Here is a 12,293-nt window from a genome sequence, read left to right as displayed (position 1 = left end):
TGAAACCGGTGTGAAGACTGTCATTGCCGCCCCATGCGTGAGCTGTTCCCTACAATATATATATATATATATATCATTAAGTTAGAGTAGAGTAGTTTGAAGTCAGCATCAGACCCTGTCCCGGCATCATGGTATCGATGTAAAAACCGAACCCTAAGGCTTTCCAGTTATGGGAAAACTTTTAGATTTTCTTTCTGCACATTTTGCGTTGACGTACTTATCGTAAGCGCATAGTGCTTCAGAGATCCTCCATGCGGCATGGACAGCAAACCATTAAGAAATTAAACCGTTTCATGTTTCAAAAGCTCGTTGGCTGTTTATTTGATGCAAAGCAGACTTAACGCTTGTATATAAACCTTAACGTTTACGACGGTAATTAAAAAGCTTGGTTAATATATTATTATAATAGCATCCACTAAGTATTTTTTTATATTTTTTAATAAAACATTTGAACATTTATTCAAGTATTGTGAATTTGGAATGCTTCTGATATCATCTCCAATTATATAGAGCTTCAGGACAGATAGATTAAAATCTATTTTAAAAATATCTAAAAAAAAAATAAAAAAAAAATGGTGAAAAATGTCAACCTCCACCGATTATCATCATGTGTTGTGTTCACTTTTTATTCTGTACTGATTCTTATGACTTTTAGGGCTGTAGAACACTGTGATCCCCTCATATCCAGCAAACAGTCCTAGAAAAGAGGGGTATTAGGAGAGGAAAAAGAGACTGTTCCTAATAAGAACGTATACTTGGCATGTATATAATATGGTACAACAGGGGAGTTTAAATCCCAAAAATGGATATTGGTAAGGTGGCAACCCTGTCTGCCACCTTTTAAAACATAGGCGACAAATTCCTTGGCAGCGGTGCGGTGCCAACCTACGTTAGGTCACTTTGGTTCGGTAAAGTCTCGCATTTTTACAGGAGGTTTAAAAAAAAAGGTTATCCGGAACATTGACATGATGTCACTTTGCAATACACCTCCTAGCACAGAAAGGGTTAACACCATTACATCCTGCCAGAGAAGATATCATCATGTTGGCAGCCAAGTCCTTCCTTGCAAAGAGTTAACAGGATATATGCCCGCTAAGCTTCCTTATTAAAATTCCCTTTAATTTAGAAAGCAGTTTAAAAAAATAAAATAAAACGGTGCCAAAGCCTAACATTTATTTCAACACCGTGGTCTAATTGGAGCCACGAGGCTGTTGTTAACGACTCTATAAAATATTAAGTTTCGGACAAAAACTGTTATTTCATGTTTCAAGAATGCAACTTGCAGCTTTTTCCTGTAGAACAGAATATGACTTAAGTAGATATAAAAGGCTTCCATTAGAACATGTCGGATGTTCCGTGGTTTATAGGGTCAGTCATCCAGAAACGGATAGAGAAAGGGCTTTTGTGTGAGCGCGTGGAATAATATGTCTGAAATTATTACAAACTTTATTAACGTTTTAGGTGCCCAGACACTGCATTACACCACATGATTATCAGATTTTTGGACAAGTAGCAAGAATTATACCGCTAGATCATGAAATTGACCGATTCTGCCCCTTATACTAGTACTTTGTAAGCTTCTTGGGATAGGGCAATACATCCAGCATTAGCTTCCCAGTCTTCCATTTTACAATTTGATTGTAAGCTCTTCAGGACATGGTGTTCTATTGCACTACTAGGTTCGTCAAGGCAGGGAATTTTATTATATCGCTAGCTTGAAAGCGCCTCAGAGCAGGTTCTCCAATTAGACCCCTAGATGTCTTAGGACGTTCTCACTAGAGTCTTAGTAAGGAATGGGGCTGTGAAGCATTGTGTAGGCCTCGGTTCCTTGCTTGTTCTGTGCTGACTCCCTTGCCACGCAGCCCTTGCCAAGTTGTCACTAACAGAAAGAATGGCTGTAAGCCTGAGATGATCCTACTGAAAATCCGCTCCGATGCCTCGGACCATGTATGCTTTGCCGCAAGGTGTCTTCTTATACGCCGTGAGCCCCTCCATCTATTGTGCACCATTACAAAACTAAAGTGTAAGCAATTTGTGTTGCATGTTCATTGCACCACTAGACGGTAACACTAGCTGTACGGGACAACAGTATGCAAAAGCTCAAACAACAGGTAGGATAAGGGCAAACAGGGTGGAACATGGTATCTTTTCTCTCTCCCATGACTGGAATAGTATATATTTCCCATGCAATCACATTGTGTCCCAGAGTGCTCCCACGTCACAGCCCAGCTCTCTCCCTTACCTTTGAGAAAATCAGATAAAATCCACAAGCACTTGGCAAAAAAAGCAATATATTTCTAGCTAAGTCGGAGAAAAATAACACCATCTATATGTGTGGGGGACACATTCCTGGATCCAGTTACAGCGACATCGCTGAGCTCAGGTGCCCCACAATCATTGGGAACATAACAAAAATTCATACACATACACCAAGAAAATGCATTCACCTCAACAACATATCTGCTTCTTCTACTACTGCTGATCGGAAAAGTCGGACAATGCTAACCTCTTTAAATCATAATCATTTCAATTAGTTACTGCCAACCACTTTATATCCTAACCATTCCGATCAGTTATTGCCGACCAATGCGGCTGATGGCGGTTGTTTGCCTTGTGAGCTCAGTTCATTCATAAATATTCCCACAAAATCAGTTTTTAGACTATTTACTCTGTCTCCATGAATCCTGTTCCTTCTGCCCAACCCTTTGCACCCCATGCCCTGCTCCTGACCTCCTGAAGTTTTTGGATAACCATTGGCCTATTTTGGGACTATTTGACTGCAGTGCTTATTATAGATATCAGACTTTGGCCTGTGTCCTAACCCCTGATCTATGTCACTCCGCGGTTAGAAGCTATTCCTGGGTCCAGATTCCCGTCTTCATGCTGCTGGACCAGGTAGACTTCTATCAAACCCAAGAACCGGAGAGAACTGCTTTGCAGACCACAGAATCCTTATACAGAAACCATTTTCTCTTCCTAGCATTCAGCCTACACACCCTTAAGGTATATTTAGATGAACAGTGGATTCCATGCCGGTACAGTGGTGAGAGGTCATTGTTATTGGACGGTGCTGGGTCAGGTGCACATGGATGACAGTATCCTGAGAAAGCACGGCTTGTTTGCTCTGCTCATGTACACATCCCTGGAGGGCCTTTCACAACTTTGATGTGGCTCATGAAGGAGAGATAATAATTACTACTCCCAGACCGCTGTGTGTTTTCCCTGAAGCAACACAGAGCACCTTGTAGACAGTAGAGCGTTTGAAAGGAATGAGCTTGGAGATCTTACTTGTAACCATTTTAACTTCTAAAGGACAGTATAGCGAACAAAGAAAAACATCAGATCAGAACCTTTTGATCTGCCCAGAGTTCTACTTTTGTTACATGAGATAGAAAAAATAATAATTATAGGATTGAGGTCAATTAGCAGCGCCGGATTTACGTTCAACTTACATCGGGTACAGTGATGCCCACCTCAGAGTTCACGTGCCTTACAAACAATATTGTCCTTTGTAGAACATTGTTTCAGGCACGCGGCGGTATAACTTTACAGAAAGCAGCTGCTTCCGGGGCCCTAAGCACCTCCTGAACCCTTCTCCTTGGTGGCCTAGCAGAAGAACAGCTGTTTTGAATGTCTTGCTCCTTGTAACCTGGATGCTTCCACGGTACACAGACTAACCCGCTTCAGCCTTGAAGAAAATTTCTTGATTTTGAGATCACAAACTGAATACTTTTCACTGATCTTGAAGATGCCAGTTTGAGTTTCTTCCATATGATCCAGACGGGGCTTATTGCTATAGGAGCTCAATTATCATATGCCCTTCTACATTAAAAGGTGAACAAATAGGACAGAGGCTTGCGTATACCATTAAAAATAGCATTGTTTTAGAATTGTCTTAATTTTCTTTTAACTCAACACAATAAACTTAGAAAATGAAAATTATATATTAAATTAAGACAGAACAAAAATGATCATTAATGAAGCAACCCCCTGCAGCATTGTCCTGCATCCATACACATGGTCCATTATCCTGAACGAACGTTCCCAGCTAGTGCCTTTCTAGTTGGCCGTGCCATGATTCCATACCTGCACGTGAATTTTGAGTTATTTCTATGAAGTCTATATCTTGACCCCTCTACCTTCTGCTTCTCTACTTGGAAAGGTTAAATTGATTAATACCCCTGCCAGGCATGTACTTGGCACCAGCAGGAGGCTCAGGCAGCTGCTAATGAGAGGTCACCAACTCCCAGAACACTTCGTAAGATCTTCATTCCCAACTTTCTTGTGGCTTTACTTCCTTTGCCAAAGTTGTGGGTTTAGACCTGCCCTTGAGAGACCATCCAGAGCTGTGAGTCAGGCCTTTCATCCCAGGTGAGGTGGCCAAAGGGGTTACGGAGAGGGTACCAAGAATACTAAATAAGGAGAGAGGCAAAAGTGATCTCCTGCTGACTACACAACTGTGCAAATAACAGGAAGCCTTTACTGCAAAGAACACTAGAAGTGCTTGTACCACGATTGTGACCGATAACACACACGTCAAATAACGAAATACATGCTGCTCTGCGTATAATACAGATACACGCTGCTCTGTGTATCTGTATTATACGCGGAGCGGCGTGTATCTGTATTATACGCGGAGCGGCGTGTATCTGTATTATACGCGGAGCGGTGTATCTGTATTATATGCAGAGCAGCGTGTATCTGTATTATATGCGGAGCGGCGTGTATCTGTATTATATGCGGAGCGGCGTGTATCTGTATTATATGCAGAGCGGTGTATCTGTATTATACGCAGAGCGGCGTGTATCTGTATTATACGCAGAGCGGCGTGTATCTGTATTATAGGCAGAGTGGCGTGTATCTGTATTATACGCGGAGCGGCGTGTATCTGTATTATATGCAGAGCGGCGTGTATCTGTATTATATGCAGAGCGGCGTGTATCTGTATTATATGCAGAGCGGCGTGTATCTGTATTATATGCAGAGTGGCGTGTATCTGTATTATATGCAGAGCGGCGTGTATCTGTATTATACGCAGAGCGGCGTGTATCTGTATTATATGCAGAGCGGCGTGTATCTGTATTATACGCAGAGCGGCGTGTATCTGTATTATACGCAGAGCGGTGTGTATCTGTATTATACGCAGAGCGGCGTGTATCTGTATTATATGCAGAGCGGCGTGTATCTGTATTATACGCAGAGCGGTGTGTATCTGTATTATACGCAGAGCGGCGTGTATCTGTGTTATACGTGGAGCGGCGTGTATCTGTATCATACGCGGAGCGGCATGGATCTGTATTATATGCAGAGCAGCATGTATTTCATTACCCTTCGTTAATTTGGAGCCTTCAAATGTTTCAGTTCACCGTAGCCAACTTACTAACTCACAGTTTAGTGAATTGACCCTCCTGTTATAGACAAACTGTGCCTATATATACAGTATATAATAAATATTTTTATATATATATATAAACTCCCAAGATCTATCGACAGTTAGAGAGCCACATATTGTCCAAACTCCTTTCCGACGTCTCCTTGACGTCTAACGTGTCTTAGAGTATAGCTGTGCATCCACAACCCCCTGATTGCATATTATAACTATTATTCCCGATAGATGGCTGAGCACAGTAGAAATGTAAGAGCTGATGCCCAGACTAACCATAAACTAATAGGCAAACTAGGTGGGCCAAATAAATTATCCGCCTGACTTACCCACTACTGAAGCTACATATTTCCACTGGTGAATGCTAATCACTGGCAGTGCCAGCAGCTGCACTTTACCACCATCAGCCTGGGTGATGCCAGCTTTGGGTTACGTTAAAATTTAACCGCAGACTAATTCAGCAAAGAAACCTGAAAATGTTCGGGACAGACACCGGGCTGCCCCGACCGAAGAACATGTCCAAGTCTCTAATACTGTGGTTTTAAAGCAGGGGAGAAAAAGGGCTGACTGGCAGGCCCACGAGGGTCTTGTCAGATGCCATCTTGTTAGGAATACTGGTAATCATAATGTAAGTGACTCTCTGTCAAAGGCTTTAGTTATTATCAAAACAGTGATTAATAAAAATAACTGACAGTACAAAGTGGCCACAAGAAGTGTCGCTCGGGTGTCAATGTATCTTCTGAAGATGCCAAGCTTTTGAAGATCAAAGCCTGGCACAAACCTAACCTGATGCCAGAAGTGACTTCACCGACCTCAGTTCCCACACGTGGGTGCGGTGTTGTGGTTACGGGGTGTAAAGAAGCCAAACACCTTCTGTGAAAAGAAACGGGACAAGAACAGTTACCCTAAGATGACTGTAGATGTGTGTAAATGGCCGCCCCCACAGTGTACACTTAAGGTGGGTTTCTAGTAAATAAAGAGGTTACATTGATCTGTAAAGCCCATTACATGGGTTTGCCCAGTATACTGAGCTGTAAATATGTAATATGTAATGGGATTTGTGAAACTGAGAGACCATGGCTTGCTGGCTACGGCTAACTTCAACAAAGCCATGATAAGAAAGTATATTCTCCTACTAACGTTCAGTCCTAGGTAGAGGGGGAAATATACCCAAATCAGCCAAATCCTTGAGCCTCCTAATAGTTTAAACCCATAATAGTTTAAACCCTTTAGATAAATCATTAGAGTATCCCATGACGGTTGTATTTGTCTTGGTCTTGGCTTGTTTCCATGACTTTCTTATCTCTGCCTTGAATATATGGATATCCTACAATCTAAATATACCTCTTAAGAACTGAAGTTGGCCCAGTGAGGGATATCTGGGGTCTGATGTCTATCGTGTCTGCCATGGAGACTGTTATGTCGTCAAGTGGAGAAAATGAAGTCATTCGAAGATCCTTAATCCACCCTGAATCCCTCCTGTACTGCAGAGCGACTTTCTGCTCCTGGTGTCAGTGATAGCTGAGGACTGTGGAATATTAGAGTCTCCCAATTCCCTTGCCAACACGTTTTCATCATTTTAGCCTTAGGTGGTTAGCCATGGTCAATGACATCATCTTGGGTTCCAACAGACATGGTTTACCTCCAATGACATTACAGAGGTTAACCCAGTACATGGGAACTATGGTCTAATCTAGCCAACCATCCTAAAGCAATGGCATGTTCCATCCCATACCCCACTATGACACATACAGGATTAATGTATGTGCTCTTTTATAGGTCTTCGTGGTTAGTTGGCTTGGGCAGTGGTGAGAACATTGAGTGGAATATACTTACTATTCACAACTACCCGGCAGAAGGCTTGGCTTTCGGTTACCTTAACGATTCTTATCACCGAAAACTCGAATTATGGAATATAATTGTTGTATAGTATAAAAAATATAAAATTACAGGAGACAACATGTTATTTAAACACAGCGCTATCTTAATCTATTTTGTGTTGGTCTTTGTTCACCAAAGCCTTATTCCCGTTAATGGTGACCATGCACGTGCCTCATGCCAGTGTTTTAGGTCTTAAGGAGAAGGTGCAAGAGGAAGGGCTTTAAAATTTAACAATCTAGCAGAGTCAACCCTGTGAATATTGCTGCCCATATTACGCATTAAGATTCCTTTTGCATTTGGCATGGCTAGGGTACAAAAAAAAATCCTGCATCTTGGACTACGGTGAAGCCCTCCTGCCAAGAAAAAAAAAAAATATATATATATATTATTTGTTTAATAAATATTTCCATTGTAGAACAAAGAAATTGACAATAAAAATACAGAGGAACGGTCTTGCCAGGCTCTGACTGACGGAATTGTTTGGTAAATGAATTCCAGGGTGAATCCTTTAAATGCTCTTCCATCTGTAGTGGGAAAGAGTTAAGTGGAAGATAGACTCTGTGCTGTCTGCCAACAAACACTAAGATATGTTTTCCTTCTCATTCTGGCAGAGTTTGACTTGCAAGACATCAGGATTACACAAAAAGCATCAGATAGAGCCAGCCAATCTCTGGCAGCCTGCGGAGTCTTCTCTGTATCTTTTCACGTCCCGTGATAGTCGGGGATCGCATACAGAGGGAGCTCCTTGTAACCAGCGCTTAGCTAAATAACATGTCACATATTTGTTTCAAACACAGCAGCTGTCCATTCAACTACCCCAAATCTTTTTTTAATTTTTTTATTTATTTTTTTTTACACGGAAAGAAAGTCTTCTTTTTCCCCAGGATCTGGCCTACAGCCACTGACTTCTTCTGCTTTGGCTCGGTGACCTCATGGATGGTTTCACAATGGATCTTGGCCAATTTCCCCAGCACGAAAAAAGCAGCCGAGTGACAAATGACATGTCTATATAGTTTATAAACACACGGTATATAGAGAGAGGTTCACTTAATTATTTCTAAAATATAGATGTATCTCTTAGAACTCAAGAGATTTATCTGCTGAACATGGACGGGCAGACAAAGACCAGGAGGCCACGAGCTAGATGCTCTTTGCTTGCCGTAGACTGTGCCTTGCTGCTCTACAATGCCATCAACAATATGGCCCTACTTATGCCTTCTACAATAGCCTCTGATGTGGGTCTTCTTTGGCTGTCCTGGTGGTCCCCATGTGTCTACCATTCGTATTGTCAGAATGGGGAGTTTCTGGGTTTATACCTGATTCTTCTACGACAGTGAGCTTCCGCTCATAAAAAGTGTTTAGAGCTTGCTGGCCATGTTGCAGATAGTCCTCTACTGTTAATCCTTCGTGGCTCCAGGCAAAACTTAATTTTATTGCTGATATGTTATGTATTGGAACTACCCGACTAATAATCCCCTGCTTTGTGTTTACTATATGTATAAAAGTAATATAGATATTAACTAAATGTTAACTCATACAGTAGAGCATCAGGTGTTCTAATATCTAGAAGGGCGTATGGGTTCTATTAGATCTCAAACTAAAACAAGTAGGTTGTCCCCTCCATTTCATTCTCCCACCACCCCATCTTAGCCCCCCCCGTCACTTTATTCATTCTTCTAATATATCTCCATGGCACCTCCACTTGTTGTATGCAATTTGGAATTCTTATGCTTGTCGCATATCACAGTAAGCTCTTCCATGGATCTACTACACACATTGTGAATAGGATTTGTATTATGTAGTTTTTATTTTGTTTTTCTTGGATACTCATTCATTGTTAATGTTGTGTTTTCAGAGGTCCCATCTTCCATTTTTAGTGCTAGATCTCATTTTATTTTCTCTGCCCCTCACTAAATTCCATATTCGTACACAGGATAAGTGGAAAGGAAGCTCACGCAGAGATGTCGGCTGTGAGGACATTTAGGATATTAACGTTTTAGTGGAAGTCTAACTACGGAAATGCAGCAAGGCCAGCTCTCATATCTCAGAGACTTCCCCAAGGCAGGCTGTAGACCGAGAGCCAGTGGGTCTTCCTCCTCCTCCTTGGGTATCTGGCGGTGGGCCTAGCAGCTCCCTATGGATACATCTGGGATTGAGGTCAATGGGCCCTGAGCCAGGTTAAACCTTAACCCTCGGAGGTATCTCAAACACAAATAAATCTTTCCCAATAAATACATGTTTCTCGGCATGATTTCCCATCTTTACGGGGAGGGGAGGTGAGAGGGGGTTATAGGTGGCAGATGAAGGAACCCATCAGTGCATTGACTCTGTCATCCAAATTCTGAAGCTTCTGTCCCAATTTGTTAAATTGCTGGTGGAGTGAAAACGCAAGATTATGGGCTTAATTAGAAATGTTCGCTTGGACACCTTTTGCCACAAATCTCTGCATGATACAAAAACAAAATGTGATGTTCCAAAAATACTAAAACCAGCATCAGTTCTCTTTTTAAAGGTGCAGTTCCACCAACTCTGCAGAATTTCACAATTATAACTAAATGTTACGTTACAAAAAGATAACTCCTTGTACTGAAAATGCCTAAACCCTTCTCAGAAATCGATCCTTTAATAACGTCAAATGTTATTTATCATTTTTGTCAGAAACACATTATTGCCATGTGACACAAAAGCAGGCAGGTTTAGTTTGTAGCCGTAAAAACGGAAAAAGCGGCTCAAACTTAAACGGATTAAACCTTCAGAGGAAATATTAAAATGGTAGACCCGCTACGGTTTATCACCTTAAACTGGAGTTTAGGATTTTTTCAAACGTCATTGCTTTATCTGTGTGAAGTTCTGTAATATTGCACCCTCCGTCTAGTAGTATGCAAAGAGGACGTATAGAGGTGGTGCCATCAAATCTCCCTCATCCATCTCACAAGACACCTTAACGGATTACTTCCTGCATCCCACCGCTCTTCTTGACGACACAGCCACCAACGATCAACTGTCTCTGTGACACTTCCTGTGGGTGCTTCTTCAAATAGCTTCCCCCGTCTAGCTTATACACACCAGCCTAACTTTTTTAGCGCTATAAATGTTTACATATATAACTAAATAATAAAAATCACTTGTTTGCTAATCTTAAGCAATCTATTTGGAAGAAAGTATCAAGCCGCATGCCGTCGTTTATTCTACCTGTAATGGGCCATAATCTCTATTTGATCCTTGCCCTGATTTTTTGCATTTTAGGAAGATGTGTATCGACACCAACTAGTTCTAAATTCCTTCTTGGTCCAAGCTTGTGCCCAGAGCTGAGAGTAAAGAAATTGTTAATAAAAAGTGCCCAAATCCATCATATTTTGGCAGCCTCTGCAAGTCTGAAACAGCAGTTTCAAGCAAGGAGTATAACAAATCTTCCCCTTTGGGTTTATCTGGAGAGGAAATGACACATTATAAATCCTGAAGAAATAGATCCTCTCTCATCTCCTTCTCTCTCCCACTCCCTCTTTCTCCCCGAGCCACCTCTCCCCCCTACCCCTCAGTGCTGGCAAAAGATTTAACATCTAATTCAACATTTGACGAGCTAGTTTATCACCGAGCCGCCATGGATCTTGGCCTTGGATTGAATAAACGGAAAAGAAATGGCAAAAGTGAAGATCGAGGGTCCTGGCCTTAGTGGTTGAGTTTCTCCTAAAAGGGAACCAACGACACACAATGGGGTCAAATTTACCAAAAGTGGTACATTTGGGGTCTGTGACACTGTAACTGCGGTGATACCGGCTGATGGGGAAAATCGTTAGCCTAATTCTTGTCTAGGAGTCCAGTAGCAGCTCAAATAGAGAAATAAAACTTAACTAAATACAATCAATATGGAAAGATGAGTTCAGCCAAGATTAATTCGACTTCTGTTTTAATAGTCGGGGCGTTCCTAGCATGTGCTCTGTATACCAGTTTGCTCAGTTCTGTTTCTGGGAGGGCACCTGTTCCCATTTTTAGTTGGTGAAAGGTAATTATTTGGTGACCTTCCATACTTATATTCGGAGGAACGTGAAATGGTTTGACCCTCAAAAACATTCTGAAGATGTTATATATATTAACTAATTTGGCCCAAATAAACATATTCATGCTCATAACTTTGAGTTCCAAGCTAGACGTCCAACCTGATCTCAACTAAAATCCCAGGCATGAGACCAGCCGCTTGTATAAAACTAAGATTCCGAGGGTAAATAAAAAGTCTTAATATGGTTTAATTTTATCTTTTTTTTAGATGGCTGAATACTTGAAGAATGGCGTGAAATGAGAAGAAGAACCCTAAGTTGGTGACCCGCAATTTGTTATAAGATTGTGAAGATCCTTGCTCTCCAGACACTAAAGACAAAGTGAAGTAATAATCAATCTTCAAGCCAACATAAGTGGAATCCATCAATGATAAAGAGCCGTCTCTCATCACCTGTCATCCATGTAAGGGCCTTGAGAGTGAATAGTGGGCATCACCTTGAATTTAGGAGTAGAACTCTACTTCTTTTCACAAATATGAAGAATTCTTTAAGGAAACAAGTGAGTAACTCGTTTAGCTGGAAACATTTAAGAATAACCATTCCGTTTAGGATCTTAATAGTATTAACAATTACTTCTGATGTATATTCATAGTCGTTGCTGTAAAATGAGTCAAGTGTATAAAACGTAATTGCAAATATAAACGGGTTCAGTATGGAGAGTATAGGTGGTCCTGATCAGGGACCCCCTGACTACAGATTATCAGGGACCGGCTCAGACAGCGCTGGGTCTGTATCTAATGTACAGAGACCCCCTGACTGCAGATTATCAGGACCGGCTCAGACAGCGCTGGGTTTGTACTTAATGTACAGAGACCCTCTGACTGCAGATTATCAGGACCGGCTCAGACAGCGCTGGGTTTGTATTTAATGTACAGAGACCCCCTGACTGCAGATTATCACATTGTACTAGTTTCCAATTAACACAAAGTGGTCGTTTTAGGACAAGTTAACCCATCTAAGCTTTACTAATTTTT

General features: G+C 41.4%; 1 long non-coding RNA gene across 1 annotated transcript in view; it reads left to right on the top strand.

Annotated features, from left to right (window-relative positions):
* Positions 1-11,742, top strand: part of LOC128471984 (uncharacterized) — a 117,819-nt gene extending 106,077 nt beyond the window's left edge. Inside the window, exon 3 of the long non-coding RNA XR_008346138.1 lies at positions 11,529-11,742. This is a non-coding gene — a long non-coding RNA (uncharacterized LOC128471984). The remainder of the gene's footprint in view (positions 1-11,528) is intronic.
* The last annotated feature ends 551 nt before the right edge of the window (positions 11,743-12,293 follow it).

The sequence above is a fragment of the Spea bombifrons genome, chromosome 13 (assembly GCF_027358695.1).
Source record: "Spea bombifrons isolate aSpeBom1 chromosome 13, aSpeBom1.2.pri, whole genome shotgun sequence".
Lineage (NCBI taxonomy): Eukaryota > Metazoa > Chordata > Amphibia > Anura > Pelobatidae > Spea > Spea bombifrons.
This window is presented reverse-complemented; position numbering and strand designations above follow the sequence as displayed.